Source organism: Ovis canadensis, chromosome 11 (assembly GCF_042477335.2).
Source record: "Ovis canadensis isolate MfBH-ARS-UI-01 breed Bighorn chromosome 11, ARS-UI_OviCan_v2, whole genome shotgun sequence".
Classification (NCBI taxonomy): Eukaryota; Metazoa; Chordata; class Mammalia; order Artiodactyla; family Bovidae; genus Ovis; species Ovis canadensis.
Window position 1 is genome coordinate 66,901,579 of NC_091255.1, and position 26,000 is coordinate 66,927,578.

General features: G+C 46.3%; 1 long non-coding RNA gene across 1 annotated transcript; it reads left to right on the forward strand.

Annotated features, from left to right (window-relative positions):
- The first annotated feature begins 644 nt into the window (after positions 1-644).
- LOC138415446 (uncharacterized) lies at positions 645-16,233 on the forward strand. Its single transcript, XR_011247254.1, has 2 exons — positions 645-905; positions 13,942-16,233. It is a non-coding gene; the product is annotated as an uncharacterized lncRNA (long non-coding RNA).
- Positions 16,234-26,000: the final 9,767 nt, after the last annotated feature.

Genomic DNA, 26,000 nt, shown 5'->3' on the forward strand with positions numbered 1-26,000 from the left:
GAGCCTTTGTCTCTCGGCCCAGGTATTAAGTTGGTGGCGCAACCGTCCTAGGTATATTCGGTTCGTTTTTCTGCCTCCCCCCGCCACCCCCCCAGCAACCCCGTGCCAGGGCTGAATGTGAGCCTCTGTTCTCTGGGTCCACCGTCCCGGGTCCCCCACGGGGGACTGGAAGAGACTGGGCCACAGGAATGCACCCGGAACAGGGCCAAATTGTTCAAGCTGCATATGCAGAAGAAAGAAACACGGATGGGGCGGGGGCGGGGGGTTGTTGGCTGGAAGAAGAAGAAAAGCTTTTCTTGTTGGTTCAATTTCTGCGGAGATATTGGAGGATAACACAGCTATTTGGGGGAGGGGGGCACATCAGGGGAGCAAAAAAAAAAAAAACACACACCCCGAGAGAGCCGAGGTTTATCGGCACAGTGGCCCTTACGGAAAGGTGACATTTGAGAGAACAATTGCTAGCTTGTTTGGGCACATTTGCTGTATGAATGAAGCTTAAGAAACGCTGTCTTTGGATCGCCGCGAATAGTCATCTTCATCATTGCTGCGAGCTCTCTCTCTCTCTCTTTCTCAGTTCCCTTATGAAATAAGGGCACACAGGTAATAAACAAAGCACTATAAAAGATCAGATCGAGGTATTCTGTGGGCTCATTCAATATCAGGAGCGGGTGTTCGGCACACCGACGCTGGGGCTTGCGGCTCGGACCTGAGGAGGAGAAACAGGCCTGGGCGGGACCCCCGGCTCCCTCTCCATGACAGGGCTGCTTTCATCGGGGTCGTGTCCTGGGTCGGCTAGACCGAGGGACAGGGCAGAGCATGGCCGAGTTAGATCCCCTTGGATTTTGCTCCTTTTGAGTCTGGATGTTGAACCTAATGTTTCTGGTCAATCCTCTTGCCAGATCTAGGTGAGTAGCTGCCTGGGTTGAAGAGCTGTGTGTCAGTCGCACGGGACTTGTTTTCCCCCTACTCAGACAGACCATTAGGTGGTGATTCTTTTTCTATTCCTTTGGCCGCGGTCTAGGTACTGGTGGTGACCGCAGCCTCACAGCAGCGCCCTGTCTGGCTGGCTGCTATGGGAGAGGCAGGCCAAACCCTGCGAAGGAATGGCCTTGATGTGTATGGATGAGCGGGGTGGGCTCGTTGGATTTGGGGAGATAATGAGCAATGGCTGTGTGCATGTAACAGGGTTCTCCTCTTGGCAAGGAAGCTTTCTTGCCTTGGGTCCCTGCTGGGCCTCTGCCTCCTACCATCGCCTCATCGGTAACCCTCCCTTGCTTTGAATTTGCAAGATTCACCAGAAGTGGACAAGGGAGCCCTTGGCCCTGTCTGGTTTCAAAGAGATGTAGCTCAGGCAGGCATGAGCAGCAGGCACCTGCTGTGAATCTGGTTTCTGCCGATGAGTGGTACTTGGGGAGCATCCTTTCTGGAAAGTCCATTCACACGCAGATGCTGGTGACCTGGGCCCCTACAGACTGGACCTCTCGGTGGACAAACAGCTCTGTGCCTCCTCAGAGCCGAGCTGTTCTTTGCTCTGCTCTTTGTCCTCCTTCTTGTGGGTCATCATCACCATTCCTGGGAACTTGATCTAGTAATTACGCAGTTCTGCAGAGCAGACTATCAGGTTTGGATGAATTTGTGCCTGTGTTTGTGGGTGGACAGGCCCCACTGAATGTGATGGACATGCCTCAGATACTTCCTTTAGGAAGCCTCGAAAATGCCCATCCTGCTTATGGTCAGTGTAATAACGTGAGGTGCTTGGTTCTAGGCAACCTAAGGAGAAAATTATGTTAGCAGCTGTATCTTCCCATCTGTCTTGTCGTTAGTGAATAATTCTCAAGAGTGATGTGTATACATTCTATACGATTAGGCTCTTTTATGTTTATGCCTTTAGCCTCAGGATTTTAGGTACTTTCCAAATGACCTGTTTATTATTATTAATTATTTTTAACCTCCATTTTGCGAAGCCAATTCAGATAGAATTTCAGTTGCATTCCAATTTTACAAAAAAGGGCTTTCTGGAGTTTAACTAATAAACATTAGACTTCCCATATGGGAAAGACTGTGTGTGTGTGTGTGTGTGTGTGTGTGTGTGTGTGTGTGTGTCTGTTAGCACACACTATCAAAGTTACATGCGAACAGTGGTATACTGCTTGTTCTGTCCGGATGTGTGTATATAGATAACATGCAATATAAAATAATTATTGTGACTTGGTCATTTACATCCAGACTATTTCCTTCAGCAGACGCTTGTCTGATAGCCTGCTGCATGAGAAATGTGGCGGAAGCCTGTAAAGACGGGGATTCGTAGGAACGGGGTTATAGCTAATACTTTGTAAATGTAATTCATAGACATGTGCAAAGTTTAACACCTGTAGATTTTCCCAGCAATGAACCATAGATGCTTGAAGGCTTTCTCAATTTGCCATCACATAGAAAATGTCCTCTTTTTTTGCTCCACATTGAGAGTTTCTTTCCCAGGCCTGTGTTTTCCAGACAGTACTGATTCCTCTGGAAACAATAGGATTTTTAACATGGCTGCTCTAAGAGAAACGTGCCTAATATGGTAGGGAATCAGTAACATTTGAAGAACACAGGATTGATTGAATTGTTTCCTGAACTGTAGGTAATGGTCACCTCTATATTTATTTACACACGGAGGTACTCTTTTGGGTAGAATATTCACAGAGTTATTGGATTAGCAGTCTGGACTCAACTGGCAAATTCTTTCAATGTCTCATTTAATTTATCAGTAACTTAAATGTAGTTAATCAGTCAGTTGGTATTAGGTAATGCAGGAGACCACCTGCAATGCAGAAGACCACCCGCAATGCAGGAGATTCAGGTTCGATCACTGGGTCTGGAAGATCCCCTGGAGCAGGGTATGGCAACCCACTCCAGTATTCCTGTCTGGAAAATCCCATGGACAGAGGAGCCTGATGGGCTACAGTCCATGCTGCTGCTGCTAAGGCGCTTCAGTCATGTCCGACTCTGTGCAACCCCATAGACAGCAGCCCACCAGGCTCCTCTGTCCCTGGGATTCTCCAGGCAAGAACACTGGAGTGGGTTGCCATTGCCTTCTCCAGCTACAGTCCATGGGGTCGCGTTAGTTGGACATGACTGAGCAATTAAGCCACCGCCACATACGTATCACAACCCTTTCTATCCTCCAGCCTTTCTTCTTTGTATGTCTCTCATAACCATCTATGTAATCAATATATATTGAGGGGGATAAAATTAAAGACTTCGTTTCCTCTGTGATTACAGGTCTGAAATATGTCTGCAGTATAAGGATGTGGGTACCAAGTTTGGGAACGATTAAATTTCCCTCCTGAAACATATCCCTAACTCTTGAAAGGAGACTGGATGGGCCAGCAGAGTGATAGCACAATGGCCAATGGCTGCTGTTCACATAAGGTGTGAGGGGGAGTGGGGGTCCCGGTGGGCCAGTGGCTAAGACTTCACACTTCCACTGCAGGGGCCGTGGGTTTGACCCCTGGTCAGGGAACTAAGATCCCACGTGCTGTAGCGAGCGGCCAAAAAAAAGTTACAGGGGGAGATAGCACAATATTGAACACCAACCACGAGCTGAGTTGTAATCTACAGCAGTGTTGTAGTAAGCATTTTGCCCAAATTGGGCAAATCAATTGCCAGTGACGCCTGGCCCCAGACATCTGCCTCTTACAGACTTATGGGGGCGTGGGGACCCAGGGCTCAGACACATGCTTTATTCACTGTTTACTTCCTCTGCTTATTAGCCTTGTGGGTGAGGGCGGCATTAAGCACTGGCCCAGTCACCTTCTAGGACGACGTGGCAAAATGCAGGAGAACACACTGTCTTGTGTTTGGGGCTTTAAGAGCCTCTGAGGTGACCTGGCGCTGGGGAGAATTTGAGAGCCGAACGGCTTATAACCATCGCTCTTGGCTAATAATTGTGCTAATCTTTTCGAGGGAGGTTTTGTGTGCATGCACGTTCCCCCTTTCCTCAATCCCCGACTCAGAGAACAATAGAGGAACTGTGTTTCTGCACTATTCCATGAGATAGGTCAGGGGACAGGGTGCGGAAGGTCTGTGGTGGAAGACCCGCCGGGCATTCGACCGGAGCCATCTCGAAGGAACCTGAGACCCAGGCAACAGGCTTTGGCCAAACCAAAGGGAAAGAGTTCAGCAGCTGAGCCTTTTGAACAGCAGCTGTTTTGGGGGGTTAGCCGATCCCATGCCCGTTGGGGAGACCTCAAAAGCAAGTGCAAGGCTTGCTGGAAGACAGGAGAGTGTGTGTGTGTGTGTGTGTAAGGGGGGATGGCAAACATGCTTACCCTTAAAGTCAAGTTGTCAGCTCTATGAGTTAAAATAATCTACAAGGCTATTCTTCAACGAGGACATGCCCTCTGATGTAGCAAATGTTATTTAAATGTTCCATTGTGATGAGAGTACTCCTAATAATTTAGAAAGTAAGTGCTAAGTAAAGATTCACGCCTAGAGTTCAGAACAACAAGCCAAGGGTTATGAGACCCAAGGGCAGGTAAACCTCCCAGAACATCTTTCACAGTGTGCGGGAATGTGCCGTCTTCTCCCCGAAACCCGGCACGCGGTCCCGTCCCGTCAAACATCTGGCACTTGCCGCTTGCTCTGTTCTGAACTGCCACAGGATGGCTGGGCATTATGAAAGCAGGCTCCCCATGTATCAGCTGGGAGAAGCATGGAGCTTTGCTTTAATCTGCACTGGAGTGCAGCTGCTTCACAATGTTGGGCTACTTTCTGCTGTACAGCAACACGGACCAACCATTCGTTGTTGTCACGATCTAGTTGCTAAGTCGTATCTGTTTGTGACTCCATGGACTGCAGAGCGCCAGGCTTCCCTGTCCTTCACAACCATACAAGTACGCATGACATGGACTGCCCCGGTGGCTCAGACGGTGAAGAATCTGCCTGCATTGCAGGAGACCTGAGTTCCATCCCTGGCTTGGGATGAGCCCCTGGAGAAGGAAATGGCAATCCATTCCAGGACTCTTGCCTAGAGAATCCCATGGACAGAGGAGCCTGGCGGGCTACTTTGGGCTATCTTCCTGCTCAGGTCACCACAGAAGATTGGGTTGAGTTTCCTGCCCTGTACAGGATGTCTTCCTTAGCTGTCTGTCTTATACACAGTGTCAACAGTGTGCATGGGTCAATCCCAAGTGCAGAGTATTTTAATACTCCTCTGCCTCTCTGCCCTGGGTTTCCCAGTTACTCACTTTCGGGGGTGTTTTTCATCTCTCCCTGTCTGCTCCCTGTTCGGCAGCTGCTGGGTTTAGGACCGAGGAAGCTGGTGTGGCTGGTGGGCAGAGGACGTTTCTAGTGTAACCTGGCAGGGCTGCACACTGCTGGCGTTGAAGGGCAGTGTAAACGAGAGGCAGTGGGGATGTTTCCACGGTGGCAGCAGGAAGCCACCTAGCTGGTGGCTTCGTTGCAGGATGCCCTTGGGGAGCAGCTGATTTGAATCAGACTGAGAACTGGGCAAGGACACAGTTTCTCCTCTTGCAGACCCCAGGAGTTCTCCAGCCTACCTTTTCCGGCTCCCCACGAGCATTTCCAAATTGAAAAAAAAAAATTAAAAATACGTGTGGAAAAATACAGTAAAAGTGACAGCGCCTTCCCAGTTTCCGACGGTTCTGTTTTGACTTTGCAATCAGCCAAGCTGGAGCCCCCGAGGAGCTGGCTTAATGTGTTGCCGTGAATTATTAGCCGTCTCTCTGCCTCTCCTGCTGGGTGTCCTGGCTCCTGGCCCCCAGCCGCTCAGTGACCGGTTAATCTTGTGTCCCTTCTCTCCAGCTTGAGACTCTGCCTGAAGGGATCGGTTTCTCTTCCTGGAGTCACGTTTGAATTCACTTCATTGTCACCTCCCAGTTGATTTTTTCGCTAAGCAGTGGCTGAAACAGAGGGGTGATGGGCCAGAGCAGGAAGGGAGGACCCTAGAGTCAGCTCTCCTGTGGTCCGGAGTGCCCTGCAGAAGTCTGATGGTTTAGTACATTTCTCTGGCTGAAGGGTCAAAGCACAGAAAGGCTTGTTGTGGAACTGGGATGATACAAGGTCGAGGCTGCTGGGCAGCAGGTGGAGAAACTCTCATGAGCGTGTCACATCAGCAGAGTCGGTCTCTGGGGCATCCAGCCCCCTCTTTGGGCACTTTCTCTGTTTCCCATCCCTCCTTGGACACCATGTACCTTCATCACGTCACCTGGGTGCTCAGAGTCTCCTTGGGCAGAACCATGCATTCAGACCATTATCAAAGGCTTTCTTTCCCTTTGCATATTCCCAGTACCATTGTCCTTGAAGCTTTGTACTTTGGGACCATCCACTTCTTAATATGAAAAATTAATCCAAGTTAATTACTTCTTTGGGAGCTGATCTGGTGCATTATGTAATCTGATTTGATGGGTTACTAAAAAAAAAAAAAGGCAACTCAAAACTAATGCATCTTTTAGAAACAACTTGGATTAAAAATTCTATTTTTGTAAAATGTCAATTGTAGCATTTTTAAATGGTAGTAAATTTACAAATTTTAATTTAAAATATTAAACTGTATATAAATATCATATAACAAACTAAATGGGAAAAGATTTGGAAAAGAATAGTACATGTATAATTGAATCACTTTGCTGTACACCTGAACCTCTTACAACATTGTTATCAACCATATTCCAACATAGAATAAAAAGATTTTTTTAAAAAGTGCATACAGTGAAATCTTCCCCTCCAACAACTCAGATCCTTCTTAGTTACAGAGGTAATGGAAACTATCAGTTTGGGGCCTATTCTTCCACAAATGTTTCATGGGCATGTAAGCCATTATATTACGCTGGCCAAAAAGTTTGTTTGGATTTTTCCTTTACATCGGATGGAGAAACCCAAATGAACTTTTAGGTCAGTCCAATGTGCTCTCTACCCCCTTTACATTTTTATGTGTTTTATTTTAGAAACTTTAAACGGGCTTTGCGAAGCTATCACAGGGCCCCTCCATACACTACCACGCATTTTCTCTTTTGTTAACCTCATATTCCTGGGGTCCATTTGTCACTGCTAAGGAAGCAACATCAGCACATGGTTAATAACCAAAACCCATAGCCTATCAGATTTTACTGGTTTCACCCCACTGTCCTCTCTGTTCCCGGATCTCACCCAGGATACCACCTCGTCTTTAACTGTTATATCTCCTCAGCTTCCTCTCGTCTGTGATCGTTTCTCAGACTTACCTTCTTTTGATGACCTTGACAGCTTGGGAGAGGTCAGATATTTTGTAGAATGCCCCTCAGTTTGAGTTGGGTTAATATTTTTGTCATGGCTTGTCCGGGTTATGGGTTTTCGGGAGGATGACCAAAGAGATGAAGTCTGTCCTCATCATCGTAACACAGGGACATACTGTCCCCAAGACCGACCACTGACGGTGTGAATTTGCAGTGCTTGCCAGGTCTTGACCCTGTAAAGTGGCTCCTCTCCCTTCTGTACTATGACTCTTTGGAAGAATGGCACTGAATTCAACCCATACTCCATGGGTACCTCCTTGAAGTCCCTCTAGTTTTTAACACTATGGCATGATATTTTACAGGCTTTCTTGTGCCTTGTCCTTTTATAAAAACATATTTTAGAGAGTTCTATATCAGTATTGAAAGAGTGTCCACATTCATTAATAATTTGCATTTATTCTATCAATGTTTTAATAACGTATCAGGTGGCTCAGGGGTAAAGAATTCGCCTGCAGTACAGGATATCCACGAGACTCGAGTACGACCCCTGGGTCAGGAAGATCCCCCGGAGTAGGAAACTCTGGCAACTCCAGTGTTCTTGCTTGGAAAATCACATGGACAGAGGAGCCTGGCAGGCTACAATCCATGCGGTCACAAAGAGTCAGACATAAAGACGGAACACCCACACACATTAACAGCATAACAGATTTAACCAATGACCTTGTGATGGGCATTTAGGTCACTTTAATATCTTGGTCTCAACAATGCTGGAATAAATAACCTGGTTCATGTTCAAATATTCCTGTAGGATAAAATCCTGAAAATTGATTCGCTACTTAAAGAGAAAGTGATTTGTAATTTTTCATGCTGTTGCCAAATTACCTTCCAAAGACAGTGAACCAACTTATGCTCTTCTAGTGGGGAGCCTGGTGGGCTGCTGTCTATGGGGTCGCACTGAGTCGGACACGACTGAAGTGACTTAGCAGCAGCAGCAGCAGCAGCAGGAAGATATAATCAAAATGATTCACTGGAGGGAATTTCAAGTTGGTGGAGGAAATATTTTTAAGTTGGTGGAGCATTCGATATTTCTGCAAATCTCCTTAAATCATAGCAAAACAGGAAAAAAATGTTTAGAAATCCCATTATTTCAATGCAACCTGGTCTGCGAGTAATTTAATGAGTCTAGAGCTCAGCCTGGGGCTTCCTCCCTGGTCAGCAGTAAAGAATCTGCCTGCAATGCAGGAGATGCATGTTCAGTTCCTGGGTGGGGAAGATTCCCTGGAAGAAAATCGCACTGACAGAGGAGCCTGGCGGGCTACAGTCCATATGGTCACAAAGAGTCAGACATGACTGAAGCGACTGAGCACACACAAGCACACAATAATAATACCAGTGATAATAATAGCTAACATTTATTGAGTACTTTCCGTGAGCCTAGAATACAGTTACTACTTTACCCGTACTGTTTCCTTGTAACAACTCTCTAAGGCAGGCAGCTATCGTTTTTCCCGTTTAGAAGGCAAGAAAATCGAGGAAATAGTGGTTAAGTTACTTGCCTGAGATCGCATGGCTCATAATAAGCCATGCACACGTACCCTAGCACAATAGTATGTGGAATGGGCAACATTAGGTTTTGTAGAAAGAACCTGGCAGAAACTGTCTCTGCCCTCAAGGGTTTTTATTCTGGTTGAAGCAGCAACACCTGGATGGCCGTAGGGTTGTTGACAGAATACAGGACAACCAGTTACATTTGAGTTCCAGATAAACACCAGTCTTTTTAAGTATAATCATATCTCAAAGGTTACATGAGACATATTTATAACAAAACCTATCCTTTGTTTATCTAAAACTCAAATTTAGCTGGATGTTCTATTTCCAATAAAAATGATTTTTAAAAAATATAATTCTGTGCAAACATATCAGGGGAAATTATCCTAAAAAATGTATGTTACTGATCTGAAATTCAAATTTAACTGGATATCTTGCATTTTTTATTGGCTAAATCTGGAAAATTTATATGTGAAGCACTTAGAAAATATTATGTGATGCAGCGTATACTCTGCACTCTTCCTTATCCTCACCCCCAGATTCCCTTCTCCCCATCTTTGTGCTCTTTATCTACATTCTTCCTGTTAGAGCTCCTCTCCACCTTACCAACTCCATCCAGGATCCACAGCCTTATGACACAACAGTCAAGTTCTAGAGCTACAGCCCGGCGTATCCAATAGTCAATATGGAGGCATTTTTCTTTCTGCCTGGGGTGCCCAGCCCTGGGGAGCGTTCTGCAGCTCCTCAAGCCTCAGCTCTCCTCCAGGAACACCTTGGCTCTGCCTGACTGCTCTGTCCAACCCCCTACCCCATCCCAAGGTCCCCATCCTGCCCAGTGGCATGCACGGCTTTGCATCTGTCAGGTCATTGCATGTTCATTAATATTCACCAAAGGTGTGGGCTGGGGGCAAAGGCAACCCAGCAGCAAAGGCTCCTTCTTTGTCCTGTACTCTGAGATAGGCTTTCACGGGCATCGGGGCGAGCTGATGGGGTGGGGTGGGCGGGTGCTCTGGGCCCACTGGTTAACAGTCACCGCCTGTGTATTCTCCAGGATGGGGGCGTTCCGCCGGCTATTTTAAGGCCAGACTGGTGAATGTTGGGTTCCCCTTCGTTTACCTAGGCTCGCAGTATTTTCCCTGGCATGCTCCGCGGTGGTCACAGAATGTGGGAAACCAGGCAAGGGAAAAAATTAACGCTCTGTGATGACGCCCCTGGTCGCTGCTGCTAAGTTCCATGGAAAAGACAGGGGTTGGGGGAGCGGGGGGCACCCTATCTGTGTCTATGGGTGTCCCCGAAAGCTTTCAGCTGTCTTGGCACCTACTCAACTCTAGAGATGGTGGAAAAAGAAAACTGGCTGCAAACGCTGTCCGAGGACCGCCTGGCAGCCCAGTCTCCACCCTCTCCGCGGAGCGCCTTCGCCCGCACTGAATGCCCCTTTATCGGCGAGCGATACTGAACTTTTCAAAAATACTGTGTAGGTCCTTGTGTCCCAAATGCCTGTGGCATGCAGGCCCTGCTTCCTTTCAAGGGTGTTGGCTGAAAAACCCACCCAGAAACCTGAGAGAAACTTCTCCACTTGGCATCTCGAGAGGCTGACACCAACCGCCTGTTTCTTAGCCCACTGGCCACAAGCTACCTAGTGGACAGTTATTATAAGGAAAGGAAGCAGCTTCAGGACCGGGAATTCTGCCATGGGCAAAGCACAGTTATTTAAGAGCGCCACAGGGAGCATTCCCCTCCATCACTTAGGCGCAAATGGTGGAGTTTTAGTTCATCACCTTCTGTGAGCTGCAGACGGGCTTTGCAGGAACGTTCCTCTTGCCCTTCTGCAGGTTTGGCCCTCTTGGTTAGCGCTGTTTCAACAGAGCCAATAGTGGAGGTCGAGTCTGAGTGCAGGTCTGAAGCTGCTGTGTGGTCGGGTCACGTGTTCGTCAACGCTGTCTGCGCCAGCCCTGGGAGCCATCACACTGTGCACGTCATGACTTTCGACTGTGACGGGGACGCCGCGTGCTGGGTGTCACTGCACCAGATTTACAGATGCCAGGCCAAGGGCCAGCTTGACAGGAGCGGCCTAGAATACCCCCTGGGCTGCAGCTTTCCTTACACTAATCTCAGGAAGAGAACTTTTCTCTCCAGTACTTGTCCACCCACTCGCAGGTTTGTTTCACTCTTCCTGGAAAACCGGATCACACTTGAAGTTGAGCGGTCCGCTAGAAGATTCTTCAGTCATTTATCACGTATGTGTAACTGAGTTCTGTTCAGATAAGAGTGATGTATTCTCACTGCTCTAATCAAATACAGTCACGGAGGCTGCACCCCAGACCTGGTGCAGCCCTACCTGGACGGGCTCTGTGGACTGGAAGACCACTTGTGTCTTTGACTGGTCAGAAGACAGGCTGTTAAATGAGGCTCTGATCGACTCACATTGGACTTCAGGATGTCACAAGCAACTTGCCTGCACGTGTGTGTGCTCAGTTGCTTCAGCCACGTCCGACTCTTTGCAGCCCACCAGGCTCCAGCCCACCTTCAGAATAGCCTTATGAGACACATACTATTATTGTCTCCATTTTCCAGATCAGAATGTTTAAGCTTAATGTAACTAGCAAATTGTCGTCACCTTTGAATTCAGATTTTTCCTTTTTTTAGGGCAAATATAGTTCTATCCATCTTTTTTTTTTTTTTTGGCAACCAAGCACATCATCTTTTATTAAGATCTGAACACCACTTACCGAGTTCTGATGCTGCTGGAGGCATATTTAACTATTAAGTATTAATAAATGTTAAGATATTTCTAGAACCAGAGTAAATGAGATCACTTTCGTGGTTAACAGTCACTGCCACAAAACACTCTGGCTTGTTTATTACAATGAATGCTACAAACTAGAGACATGATCCCACAGAAAGTTTGTACCAGCTTACATTCCTATGAATCACGGTTGTGTCTCACAGAGAATGAGATACAGACTTCTTGAGATCGATATGGTTCTATAGTAACTGTAGAAAATTTAAATTTGTTCAATAGCTGGAAATTTGTTCTTTCAAATGTCAGCATGAAAGCTATTCAGCTGAAGCTGGTCCCACCCCCATTCTGGGATGAGTCACAGCTGGTGACTGGGGTAGGGGAAGATGTTATCGAATGTCTACAGAAGTAACGGAAAGTTGACGCAGGTGCTAAGGTAACCAGTGGTAAGATAGAGAATGAGAATCTACAGTGATTTAAGAATGTGTTTTCTAAGCATCACATCCAGACTTCCCCTTACATCCTCTGTTCTTTATTCCTGAACCTGACAGTGGGTTGGCAGGGGATGTGGAGAAAACAGAGGTCCTGCAGCCATGCTGAGAGATAGGAAAAGCAGACGTTTCTTTTCAATCACTTCTCTCTACCTAGCTTGGGTGTTCAGACTATTTTCTCTTTCCCCTGCTCCTTTCCTCTTCTCCATTCATTCAACCTTTGAAAAAGAAGTCCAGTTTTCCCATCTTGAGCCGTAAGTATTTTGATAAGGAGCTTGTGCTGTGCTTAGCCAGTTAGTCGTGTCCGACTCTTGGTGGCCCCATGGTCTGTGCCCCGCCAGGATCCTCTGGCCATGGGGATTCTCCAGGTAAGAATACTGGAGTGGGTTGCCATGCCCTCCACCACTTGGCTGGGAAGATCCCCTGGGGAAGGGAAAGGCTACCCACTCCAATATTCTGGCCTGGAGAATTCCAGTCCATGGGGTTGCAAAGAGCTGGACACGACTGAGCAATTTTCACTCACTCACTCACTTCAGTACTATGAGGATAGTCTTTTGCGTTGGTCAGAAAGTTCATTTGGGTTTTCTGTAACATCTTACAGAAAAACTCAAACTTTCTGGCCAACCCAATACTGTATGAAACAAGAGAAGGGAGGAGAACTGCCTAAATAATCAGACTGACCATCCACTGGGAAAGTGTATATGCCTCTGTGCTGCTTCTCTCTGCTAGGAAGAGGGTCCATCTCTTTCAACAGGTTTTTAACAGTTGAAGAATCACTGCTGTGGGCAGGCAGGCCGCCCATGTGAAGCCATAGTCATGTAAAAGAGGAGAAAAATGCTTATGGGAGTCAACAGCCAGAACACAACATAGGTTTCTACAGACTGTAGGCAGGAACAAGGCTAAACATTGTCACCTGCTATTAGAATGACCTAGGACTTGGATGCAGTACTTTGAGGCAGACTCTGCACAGCTTAAAGGACTAACCTGAACAGGGAAGGATGCTGAAAAAACCCAAGTTGCTCTCAAGTGACCACGCCATCAAAAGCAAATAATGGATCGGCCGGCAAAATCCAGCTGCCCTACAGAGAGTCTGTGAATTTCCAGCTCACTGTTAAAGCTGGAGGAGTGGGTTAGATGTCCAACTCATCAATCCTTGATCAAACCTCATCCCCTTTTTTTTGTGTTGTGCTTAGCCACTCACTTGTGTCCTACACTGTGACACACTTTGGAGTGTAGCCTGCCAGGCTCCTCTCCCATGGGATTTTTCTCCAGGCAAGAATACTGGAGAGGGTTGCCATTTTTCTCCTTCAGGGGCTATTTCTGACCCAGGGGTTGAACCTGCATCTCCTGTGTGTCTCCTGCATTGCAGGCGGACTTTTTTTACCCGCTTCCCTATCCCCTATCCTGCCTCCAAACCAAAATAACATCAACTACATCTGCATGTGGCCCCTAGGAGGTCTGGCCAAACAGCAAGAGTCAGGCACAAGACCCAGCTTCCTCTTTAAGAGCTGGGTTTTTATTCTTGATTGTATCACGAGCACACGGAGCACCACAGAGCTCCCCAGTGCCGGGAGAGAAAGTTGTTAGGACTGAGGGGAGTGGAAGCTCTCCTGAGGTGTACGGGGAGGAGGTAATGGTTTTCACTGAATTCCTTTTTATATTTTATTTAGATTAAGTTCTGCTCAGCAGGGTGATTTCTTAATTAGAGCTGCCCAGTCAGGCAGACCTCCAGCTCAGACCCCTGTGTTGCCGTCTAAGGTTTCATGAGGGACCTTATTTCCTGAGTTCTAATATTTGACTAGTATGCAGTGGATTTCAATGGGAGGAAAAGACATGTAATTTAATCATCTTTATTAGATTTTGCCCGTGGATCGGGAGACGGGAAGGAAAGAGGAGGGACATGTGTCGTCTCTGGTAACTTTTTTCTTCTACTCTTTTCTTCCAGTGGTTGAGGAAGAGCAGATTCCACGGCCGTTTCTTTTTCCTTCATTTTTCAAACAAAGACGCTAAAGGAGAACCTCAGGCCCCCAAAAGAATCGCGTTCCTTGCAGGACTTTTCAAGACTTGGTGGACAGATTTATGTAAACAAATCACTCAGTTCCTCCTTTGGTAACCTCGATCCTGAGAGTGAACATGGGTCTCTCATAGATTTTTGTTCTTTCCATCACTGTAGAAGTTTCAGACTGTGCTCAGCAAGACATCACAAAATCACTCAGCCATAAAAAGAATGAAATCATGCCACTTGCAGCAACAGGGATGGGCCTAGAGATTGTCGTACTGAATGAAGTGAGTCAGGTGGAGAAAGGCAAATGCTGTATGAGATCTCTTGTATGCGGACGCTCAAAAAGTGGTGCAAACAACTTGTCTACAAAATGGAGAGTCAGAGATAGAAAACAAGCTTATGATTACCGACGGGAAAGGGAGAGGGAGGGATACGCTGGGAGACTGGGGCTGACATATACACACTAGTAGGGAGACTGGGGCTGACATATACACACTAGTAGGGAGACTGGGGCTGACATATACACACTAGTATATGTGAAACGGAGAATCAACAGGAACCTCCTGCAGCACATGGGGCGCTACGCAGCGCCCTGTGTTGACCTGAATGGAAAGGAAATCCAAAAGAGAGGGGATATACGTGTATGTGCAGCTGATTCACTGTGCTGCACCTGCATCGCAGGCAGATTCTTTACCACCTGAGCCACCAGGGAAGCCCTAGAAAGTAACAGAACATTGCAAATCAACTATTACAACAATACAAACTAATCTTAAAAGCAGACCTTACGAAATGGAAGAAGATTAAGGAGAGGAACGATCCACAGGGTATTCTCTTACCTGCCCTAAACTGGCATCATTTTGTCCACCATCCAGGGAGGAACACCAGCCTATAGAAAGAGAGAAAGAAGCTCTGAAGCGGATTTAAGGAAGAGAGGTCTGGGTCTGTCGGGCTGCTGTCCTCAGGATAAGACAGGAAAACTGACCAGGAACAGATGAGAGCAAGTAGTTAGCATGAGCTCTTTTTTAGAGGAAATCAATCTACTGACATTTTCCAAGAAAGACAAAATTCAGCACGGTGTGTCCAAAAGAAAAAGAAAAAACAATGTGTCCACCAGTCTCCCAACTGTCCAGCTAAATGCAAAGAAATGCACACCTTTCTTGTCTTGGGGATTCCCACTCCGACGGGCACATCCGATGAGAATCTGAGTACTTTCACTTACACTCTACTTTCCCCAATCCATCTGCAGGCATGTGCGTGTACCCGCACGCACACGTGCATATACATGCACACACACACACACTGCAGCCCACAGCTCCCCTCCATGCGCCTATCCTGTTGATCTTTCTTCACTTAAAAATTATCAGCGAAGAATTTATTCATTTGGGAGAATTCCAGGCACTACATTTATGTTTAGTTCCGATGAAATGGGATCCAGACTTTGCGACCTGCGCTGTTTTGCAGATAAAACACCAAGGCGGGCCCTCGTTATCCGCAGATTCTGCCCTTTCTTTTCCCTGCCTTTTTGTCTCTAAGCGATTTTAAGCTTGCTTGGAAAGTCTTATAACAGAGGCTGAACTTTTTATTTTTTACCACATCTATTTCAGGAGGATTTTTAGTTAAGGATAATGAATTTATCTCTAAACAGATGGAAGAGTTTTACCAAAGCCAGAAAAGACACTTTGGCTAATATCCCCTATAGGCTGATCTTAATCCTCTCATTGTTCAGAATGCTTGGTCTCTGAGAGTCTTATTTCTGTGCCAAATGTCTTTATTAAATCATTATATTAACATAAGAAAAAAAATTCCATGACAATGTGCTTCCCTATGTGATCAAAAGTTATCCACAGCTCTGCTGATGGCCTGTTTATTCTGAAATCCAAAAAGGTAAAATTCTGGTAGAGCCCAATGTTTGGCCAAGTTTCTCAAAATTCACTGTAATATGGCTGGAGGGTTACTAGGTCCTAGCCAGGAAAAGGTCTAAATTTAATCAAGTTAGTAGTCCCCAACACAAAGAAAATGAAAAATGGGGCCTTCCATTCACCCACAGAAGTGAATTCTCGGCCACACTGTCCTGTGGTTTGACCTGTAGAGACACAATGAGTCTGTCATATCCATTTTGATAAAAAAAAAACCCAAGTGGCAAATTCAAAGACAAATCGCCCTAGTGAATCCAGGGGTGTGGAATGGGGAAAAGAGTTTGCAAAGTCGAGATAAAAAGAAGTATAAAAAAGAAAAGAAGAAGAAAAAAAAAGAGAAAAAAGAAAAAACTCAAGAAAAGCACTTAGGTGTATTCGGATATTGGATTTTGGCAGTAAACTAAAATAACAGTTAAGATTTTTGAATGCAAAATTAATGTGTTCATTGTTGGGGGTAGAGATCACTCACCTCTACCACTGGATGGAAATGTGTTATTTGTTGTGAATTCCTAGACTTGATTTCTGTCTGTCTTCAGACAGAAGTGGGCTTGAAAGAGTGGATGCCACGGTGCAGTCTCAGCACAGCGGGGCCCAAACTCCGGGAGCTAATGCCTGAGGATCTGAGGCGGAGCGGGTGTAGCAGTAGACACAGAGCGCACAATAAATGCAATGTACTTGACTCATTCCAAGCCATCCCCCACCCTACCCTGCCCATGGAAAAACTGTCTTCCGTGAATCCGATCCCTGGTGGCCAAAAGGCTGAGGACTGCTGGTCTAGAGTCACGGGGCTTTACGGGCACTGCGCATGCTCAGCTGCTTCAGTCTTGTCTGACTGTTCGTGACCCCATGGACTGTAGCCCACCAGGCTCTTCTAGTCCATGGGGATTCTCCAGGCAAGAATACTTGGAGCGGGTTGCCATGCCCTCCTCCGGGGAATCCTGCGGACCAAGGGATCGAACTAGCATCTCTTATGTCTCCTGCATTGGCAGGTGGGTTCTTTACCACTAGTGCCACTGAGGAAGCTGCTTATGGGCTTCAAAAAGAGACCAAACTCAGAAGGTTCCAGGACTATGGCCTGTCAGGTGGAACTGGAGGGCTGGGTGGACCACGCAAAGGCAGGTGGCAGCAGGGTCCAGAGGAAGCAGTGGACACAGCGGGACATGCGTGACTGGAGACCTTGGGTAGCAACGTGACGCAGCAGAAGAGGCGAGAGGAGTGTGGCCCACGCCAGAGAGGGGAGCGGGTGGCAACAAAGAGCCTGGCCCTGGAGATGCATTTCGAGTCTTTAAACCTTTCAAACATGGTTAACCCTAATGACCTTTCTTGCTTCTTCCACATGCCTTAGTAGCTCCTATTATTATCAACTATCTGCCATGTTAAAAATAAACGTTTCAGAGGACTTCCCTGGTGGCTCAGTGGTAAAGAATCCACCTGCCAATGCAGGAGACACAGGTTTGATCCCTAGTCTGGGAAGATCCCACATGTCTCAGAGCAACTGAGCACCACAGCTACTGAGCCCACGCTTTAGAGCCCATGCCCAGCACTAAGAGAAGCCGCAGTGAGAGGCCCGTGCACTGCAACGAGAGAGCAGCCCCGGCTCTCTGAAACGAGAGAAAGGTCCTGAAGAGCAACGAAGACCAAGCGCAGCCAAAAATAAATGAATAAGTAAATAAGTAACATTATCAATAAATAAATTTCTGTTGGGGAAGCAAGGGTGATTTTCCTCTTTTCACTTTAATCCCAACTGTAACGTACTCATGACCTGGACCCCATGAGGTCTGGCTCAGGGACCCATGCTGATATAGTGACTGCAACTATGTTGCTGTTCAGTCACCCAGTCGTGTCTGACTCTCTGCGACCCCATGGACTGCAGCACGCCAGGCTCCCCTGTCCTTCACCATCTCCTGGAGTTTGCTCAAACTCAAGTCCACTGAGTCAGTGATGCCATCCAACCATTGGGTCCTCTGTCGTCCCCTTCTTCTGCTGCCTTCAATCTTTCCCAGCATCAGGGTCTTTTCCAGTGAGTCGGCTCTTCACATCAAGTGGTCAAAGTACTGGAGTTTCAGCCTCTGCATCAGTCCCTCCAGTGAGCAGACTGCAGCGATACCCACTCTATGTGGGTCATGCCTTTGTAGTTGTTTTTCTCCAACAGAAGCAGTGGTTATGTTGGACCATCTATATGCTCTTGCCCCAGATCCCTTAGGACACATACCGGTGAGATGACAGGCCAGGATTAGAGGTGTGACTCTGAAATTAACTTGCAAAGCGGGGGCTGATTCCAGAAAATCATACGCATTGGAAGCTTGTGCTCTAGTCAAAGTCCCCAACCCCTGCAGGCGTGTACCTGCCTCCCCGCCAGAACAAGTCTTCCAATAAAAAAGTGAAAGGGAAGCAACAAACCTTCTCTGCATACCAGGGCTTTTGCTCCAGGGTGTGTCCCACCAGCCACAAGCTGCAGGTAGAGGGGTGCAGGTCACCTGAGACTCCGGGACGATCGCCACCCTTTGCTTTTCGTCTGCAAAGAGGAAACAAGCTGTGGCACCCAGTGCAGGCAAAACTGGAAAGTTTAAACAAAAAACGCCATTATTAGAAAAGTTGGTGTTAAAAAGCTCTAGGAACTCCCCTGGTGTTCCAGTGTCAGACTCTCCATGCCCGTAGTCAGGGAATAGATCCCACATGCTGCAACTAAAGAACTGCGACCCAGCACAGCCAAAAAAAATCCCCACAGAAGCCCCACGTGTGGGGTTTAGGCTGTCTGACCCCAGGGCAAGACAGACTATACACGAAAAACAAACCAATTCTCAATTAGTTTTAAAATATGCACGAAGAAGCCCTTTCCTCACAGTGCACAGGGATATTATTTATCAACAGAAAGAATAAGTGACCTGCTATCTTTAAAGCCACCCGCTCGCTTCCAGATGCAAAAATGAATCCAGGAATGCGACTGCTCGAGTCAGTGCGTTTGTGGATGAGGGTGATCCACAGAGTGAAGGTTGGAGACCTCACAGCTAGAGAGCCCCAAGCTCGGCTTCCTGAGATGTGGAGCTGCAGGAGGCCGGGGCCTGGGGGCAGGAAGAGGAGGAAGTGAGGACGGGGCGATGCCTGGGAGGCCTTGGGCCGGTAACCAAGTCCTTCGCTGGGGGCAGGTGGAAGTCTCCAGGGTCATTATCGGGCAAACTGAGACAGTATGGAAGGAGAGAGGCTTCCGGAAGCCTCCCTTTCTCCCTCCTGCCTGCTCCCCTCCTTCTCCTAGCAGTTGATTGCAAGGAGCAGAGGAAGGAAGGATGTATCAAACCCAAAGAAGAAAGGACCCCTGCCATTCACCCCCACCGACACCGACCCTGAATGCAGCGGCGCTTTGCGAGCAGCCAGGGCAGCAGGCAAATATGATTCCGCAAGGACTGTTTTCTTTAGCACCAAGAGCCCAGTGCGAAGGGCCAGCTTCCATATCAAAGGCAAAGGGATCAAGTCTGTGTAATTCACATCAGGCCCTGGACTGGGGCTGGGGGTTCGGTCCAAGCTTCAAGATTTGTGTCAAACACCAGCTGAGTTTCTAGACCTCTCTGTGGCTCTTCTTCTGAGCAAACATGCAAATCCAAATAAAGTCTGGCTCTATCAACTACAATCCTACAATCCATACCGGGCAGGGCAGAGCAATGGGAAGGTGGGATGCCCTTCCCCCGCCAGGTTATCTTCTAGATCTTGAAAGCTCACTTTTGCTTTATTCTACTTGTCTTCTACTTGCATAGATTTCCCCTAGGGGAGAGGTAGCTCCTTTCTTTTTATCATTTCAAAGTTTTAATAGAGTCAGCTGACCTTTGTCAACTTGAGTTGTTTTATGGTAAGTACATATATATTAACATAATCATCCTATATATGATTATACATATTCACGTGGGCTTCCCAGGTGGTGCTAGTGGTAAAGAACTTGCCTGCCAATGCCGGAGACAGGAGAGATCCATCCCTGGGTCAGGAAGATCCCCTGGAGTAGGAGATGGCAACCCACTCCAGCACTGCCTGGAGAATCCCATGGACAGAGGAGCCTGGTGGATTACAGTCCGTGGGGTCAAGGGGAATCAGACAGGATTGAAGCGACTTAGCACAACACATTCATTTCTATTTTCTCTCCAGTTTTTCTTTAGAAAATAAGCAGAGGTTGGCCTCTCTCACCCATGAGAGATGTCATTGATGTTGGGAATTTTAAGATTACTTGCAGCTGAAGCTGTTCATATCATGCAGAGCGTCACTGTGAGCCCGATATGGAAATTTTACATGTTTAATTGCCTTAAATAATTTGAAAGGTGGGTCTTAACTAGTATTGAAATAAATTTCACTCCCCAAGGGGAGAATGTGGAGAGGCCTGGGAGGAAATTCCAGGAGCCAGCTGGGCCTCCAAATCTGCATATAAGGGACACCTGGCAACGCAGTGATTGCCTGCTTTTCCTTTCTAGCCCCTTTAACTAAGTAAATCTTAAAAGGCAGGGAAGACTCCAGATTTCTGAATTTTCAGGTGGAACAAGAGAAGCCCAGGCTGAGGGAAGAGATTCGCCCTCAGTAACTTAGGAAAGGAACCTCTTTGGGTGAGGAACACCCTGTCTGCTTCTGTCTGTTCTTGAGGCTTGCCTGGGAAGGGACTGTGAGAGAAGGTGCTGGCACTGGTCATTTCTATGTCTTGTCCTCTTCTCTGTTGATAATATTATATACAGACTCCAGTTCTCACAGAGATGAAATCAAGCTTTTTATCACCCTTCTAGCACCTTCCCTATTTTCTGGGTTTTTCTGGGTCTGCAAGAAGCTGTTACTATTGCTGCTTTCCCTTGTCTTTACATTTTTCTGCAAAAAGCGTTAGGAGCTTTTAAGAACTGATGGCCACCAGGAAGGGGTAGAGAAAAGACAAAGGGGCCTTGGAGGTGCGGGCATCTCATTGCTTCGTAGGTTTCTTACGTGCTTTTTCGAGTCAGACCCCAATGAGGGCCCTCTTGCCTGGTGTCCATGGAGCCAGTAGAGACTGTTCAGATCAGACGTGATGGAAAGCTTTATCTCTATCAACAAGAGCAGAGAGGTTGAAACTTCAGCTTTCTTTCACCAGCTCGGCTGTGCGTGGGGCTGTTTACAGGGCTCCTGACCCTGGGGTAAGGGGTTCTCATGAGTTCTCACGGGAAGGGCTGCAATTCTCGCGGGAAGGGCCGGAGTTCTCGCGTGGCGAGTTCCAGCGTCTCTGCACTCGGCCCGCCGCCATCTTGGCTTGGAACTTCCCTCAGCGGCTTGGTGCTAGAAAGTTCTGGATTTGAGGCTTTTCCATGCCGCTCCCTGTAAGTCAGTGAAAGTAGACTAAAAACAAAAGAAAAGGCAAGAAAAAACGACAAAAAAAAAAAGGTAAGGTTTTGTTTTTTATTACCCAGATACTATTTTTATTTCCTGGGAATTGTTAATGAGCTTTGTTTGTGGCGACAGTTCCCCTTTGCTCCTCTTTGTGCGGAGGACGGGTCTGGCGAGGGGAGGCTGTTGAGGTGGAGGGGTCTGCATTTTGCTGTCTTTAATGTCTTTTAACTTTTAATTATCCGTACAAGTTTCCTGGGAAAGGCCTACCCTTTTCCCACTCACTTATTCGACAAACGTGTATTCAGCACATGCTCGGAGCGGAATAAGGCTACACACTGTCTTGAAAATGTGTGTTTCTGTAAACATCACTTCCCCATCCCTCAAGGCCCCACCCAGCTTTCGAGAGAGCACTTCTTAGAGAAAGGATGAGCGAGGTCTAGATCCGCTGTAAGCAAGCTCTCTCTTGTATCTACATTGCTGAGCTGGAGAAACCCTCTGAAACCCCGGGCCGCAAACTCTCCTAAAGGAGATAGAGTGTGAATTCTGAAACTTGACAGTAAAAACAGCTTCTAGAGAGAGCTCATTGCGGTTCGCAGAAAACTGTTACGTACTTTAACCAAATGAGAGGGAACTTGGGGATTTCGAGCTCAAAGCCATCACCCTGCCTGTTGGCCCCCGACATTAGTTCTGAGGATACAGATGCTCAAGGCCAGGTCCCTTGATTCCTCAGCAGCACTACCATGATTGTGGACAGCTCAGCACATGGATCGTGTCCCCTGAAAAGTTAACAGCAGCTCTCAATTGTAATATCTGGGCCCTACCTCCCCAAATGATCAGGTCACATAAAGGCAGCATTGGTATCTTGCTCACCTGCTTAGTTTTCCTAGTCAGCTGTTCCCCAGGAGGCGCTAGTGGTAAAAAACAACAAAGACAAACTGCCTGACGATGCAGGAGACTGAAGAGTCGCAGGTTCAGTCCCTGGGTCAGGAAGACCCCTGGAGAAGGAGATGGCAATCCACTCTAGTGTTCTTGCCTGGAGAATCCCATGGATGGAGGAGCCTGGTGGGCTGTGGTCCATATGGTTGTGAAGAGTTTCACAAGACTGAAGTAACTTTGCACAGTTGGCTGCTCACCAAGTATGGTCGTCCATTCACAAAACAAAACCTAAAGAAGGAAAAAAGTAAAAAAAAAAAAATTCAGAAGAGGGTGGTTTTAGAAATCCAGTCTGGTTTTAGGTTTTGGGGTTGTGGGTATTTCGCTGGGTGTTTTCTTGGACCCACACTAAGCATTAAACAAAAGAAAACACCCAAACTAGACCCGTCCTCAAGTTCTGAACCTTGGGCTCTTTCTCAGCAGAACTCATGGGATCCAAAGTTACGGGACCCAGGACCTAGCTAATCTTTAAAGGAAAAATTGTGGCACATTCTCTTTTTAAGGGCTGTTTCAAATCTAAATATCTTTGTCAGTGATTTATGGTCTTCTGTGATTGTTTATTTAGTTTCCTACGTCTTGGGGGGAAAAAAAAAAAAAAAGCTTTTAGGGTCAACCATCAGTGAACAGAGGCTGAACATCTCTCCAGTGTCAGCCCAGCCTTTGGTTTCTGCCTCAACCCAAGAGTAAGGACCAGGAAAGGAAAGCATGTCCCAGGGTAGCAGGTCACCATTAGGAAATGCTACCCCCTCCCTTACAAGGAGGGGTTTTTTGGGGGGGAGGGGGAGTGGTAAAGAAGAATCAGCAAACCAGGCTGATTCAAACAGAATATCATTCTTCATGTTCAAGCATTTGGGGTTTGAGAAAACCCGGAACACTTTGAGCCCTGGGCACTTTTTCCATTAATTTTTTAAACTGATGTATATGTCAAGGGAAATTTAATACGTAGGTTTCTGATTCATTTACACTTAACTCATCAAAATATTGTTCTGTAAGAGGCATTCTGTGTCCAAGAACTCTTAAGAGCCTTTTTATAAGCTTTTAAAGTTCTTTTAAATGTTAAGAAACAGAAGTTGCAGTCTCCCCAAAGTAAACAGGAGTGAATCCCTGGTGGTGGGGGAGGGATGGAAGGAGAGGGTGGGGGGTGGACAGTGGGCGCCAAGACACACTGACCTCAGCCCCCAGACACCAACACAGAGTCCAGTATTTTCCAGCCCCCTCCTGCTGCTCAATGCCTCATCCACTATCGGGGAACAATCGGTGGGCCTACCTTTTAGAAATCTGAAGGCAAAGACAAGCTGTTTCAGGGGCCCTGCTGTTGGCAGAGAAGTCTCCCAAGTGTTCTCTAGAGAAGGAGGATATAGACTCCAAAATTTTACTTCCAGGCAAGACCCTTTTTTTCCCCCCTTCAAAGAAAGTGCTCATAATGTATCCTTTCATTTATAATTTTATGAAGGTCTCAATTGAACATGTAAAGAAAGTGGAAAAATTCTAAGTTGCCATGGATGTTTGGCATTTTTCCCACTCTACTAAAATCTACTTTCTCCCCCAAGCAAAGTGGTTTCAGAGACTCCAATAAAAAAGTGGGGAGGAGGACAGCGAAGCTGTCTGGAGTCAGAGTCTTCACGAAATACATTTGTTCTTTAATTGTTGGAGCGTGAGCTACTTAGGTTTTCTCCCTCTTTCGCCTGGCTTCCCTTGTTATTAATAAAAGGAGTCTGTCCTGCATTTCAGAATGCCTATGACTTCTGTAAACAGGCACTTACACGTTTTATCTCATTTTACCAATTAATATGCAAAGCAGTAGATGTCCCAGAATCTAGCATTTCTTGATTAGGTTTGTTTGTTGTATGTTTTTGTATTTCTGAAAAGAGGAGGAAACTTGGCAATAAATGATGTCATCAGTGATTAAAAAAAAGTTTGTTCTGTTTTTGGATTTTTAAAAATCCATAGTCTTGAGCAAATGCATAAATATTCAGAAAAGGAGCCAAGGAAAAATATTAGACAGCAGTTCTCAGATTTATTTATTAAGCAGAGGCTTTTTCCTTGGTGTAAGTTTCAAGTAATTTATATTAGCAATATGATTTTCTCCTGCCTTGTTTTAAACAGATTCAGGCCTTCCTCTAAAAACTGATATTTTACTCAGATTGAAATATATTTTCTATTGTTATCTTACTTTTCAGGTTCAGAGACCAGGGTTTTTTTAATACACTGTAGAAATTGGTGATAATACATCAGGTCAAGGGACTTCCCTGGGGGTCCAGTGATTAAGACTTCATCTTCCAATGTAGGGGGTGCAGGTTTGATCCCTGCTTGGGGAGCTAAGATACAACATGCTTCCAGGCCAGAAAACCAAAACATAAAACAGAAGCAATATTGTAACCAATTCAATAAAGACTTTAAAAACGGTCCACACTAGGGAAAATATGAAATAGAGCAGGACAAGAAGTAAGGGAAGTTGGAGGCTAAGGTGGGCAAGACTCTTGTCACAGAGTTCAGGGGGAGTGTTTTGTGACTTCTGTGCCTCACCTGTGGATCCAAAGCCAGCATGGATGCTGCATGCTCCTCCTTTGCAAGAACCTTCCAACAGAGTTTCTTGAGACACATATTTTTGTAACCTGGTCAAATGTTGCTGCCCTGCCGGCTTATTCGGTAAGGAATGCCTGACACTTCTGTGGTGTCTGATGTAGGTACAGAGATTTTCGAGGCACTGAATTTAGAAATCCTACCAGGAGTCCCAAAAGGAAGGTGAGAAACGTCCTTCTGAAAAACAGAGTAGACTTCTGGGTACTTTAAGATACTCATCTTTCACTTATTACTTAATTTTTTTTTTTTTGAGTAAAATTTAAGACAGCATTATTATTATGTTCCCAATTATGAGAAATGAAAATGTTAGTTGCTCAGTCATGTCCAACTCTTTGTGACCCGGTGGACTGCAACCTGCCAGGCTCCTCTGGCAGTGGGATTCTCCAGGCAAGAATACTGAAGTGAGTAGCCATTCCCTTCTCCAGGGGATCTTCCCGAGCCAGAGATCCATCCTGGGTCTCCTGCATTGTAAGTGAATTCTTTACTGTCTAAGCCACCAGGGAAGCCATTCCACTCTTAAATTCTTTGTATTATTTTAATTTTTCTCCTTTTGATAAAAAAACAAATACAACATATCTTTATAACTGCCTTTTTTTTTTTTTTAAGAACTCTGTTTGAATGTTTAATTTTACAGCGTTTTCCAAAGCATAGGTGTAGGGTGTCCCTCTTACTATCCCAAAATGTTGGTATTTTTTTCTCCAATATTGCTTCTGTGCTACTTGAATTATTGGTTGGCAAAGGAAATTCTTGTCCAGGGAGGATAAGGCTCTACTTCTTTTCAGTAAGTTTCTAATTTTTTTTGTTTCTTGAAATTTCTGTAGAAACAGCTGATGTGAATATATGGGCATGTATTGAATAGTTTCTTTCTGTTTAGGTTTATGATTGTTCCATTTGACTGTGACAATTGCCCCATTTTGTAACTGAGAAAACTGTGTCTTGAGGAAGTCACCTGATACAGATTTTTTTTTTTTTTTTGACTGCACCATATGTGGCACACAGGATCTTAGTTCCCCAACCAGGGATCAAACCTGTGTTCCCTGCAGTGGAAGCACAGGGTCTTAACCACTGGACCAGAAGGAACTCCCAAGATGCTGATACTGATTAGATAAAATGACTGGTTCAGTGCCAGGTTACCTGAGAGCGTTTTCTGGACAGTTTCCTCGTGGTGATGTTGTGTTCATGACCCAGCATCACAGCAGGGACCTCTGAGTGGAGAGCATGTGACAGGGCTGGTGACATTTTCTTTGA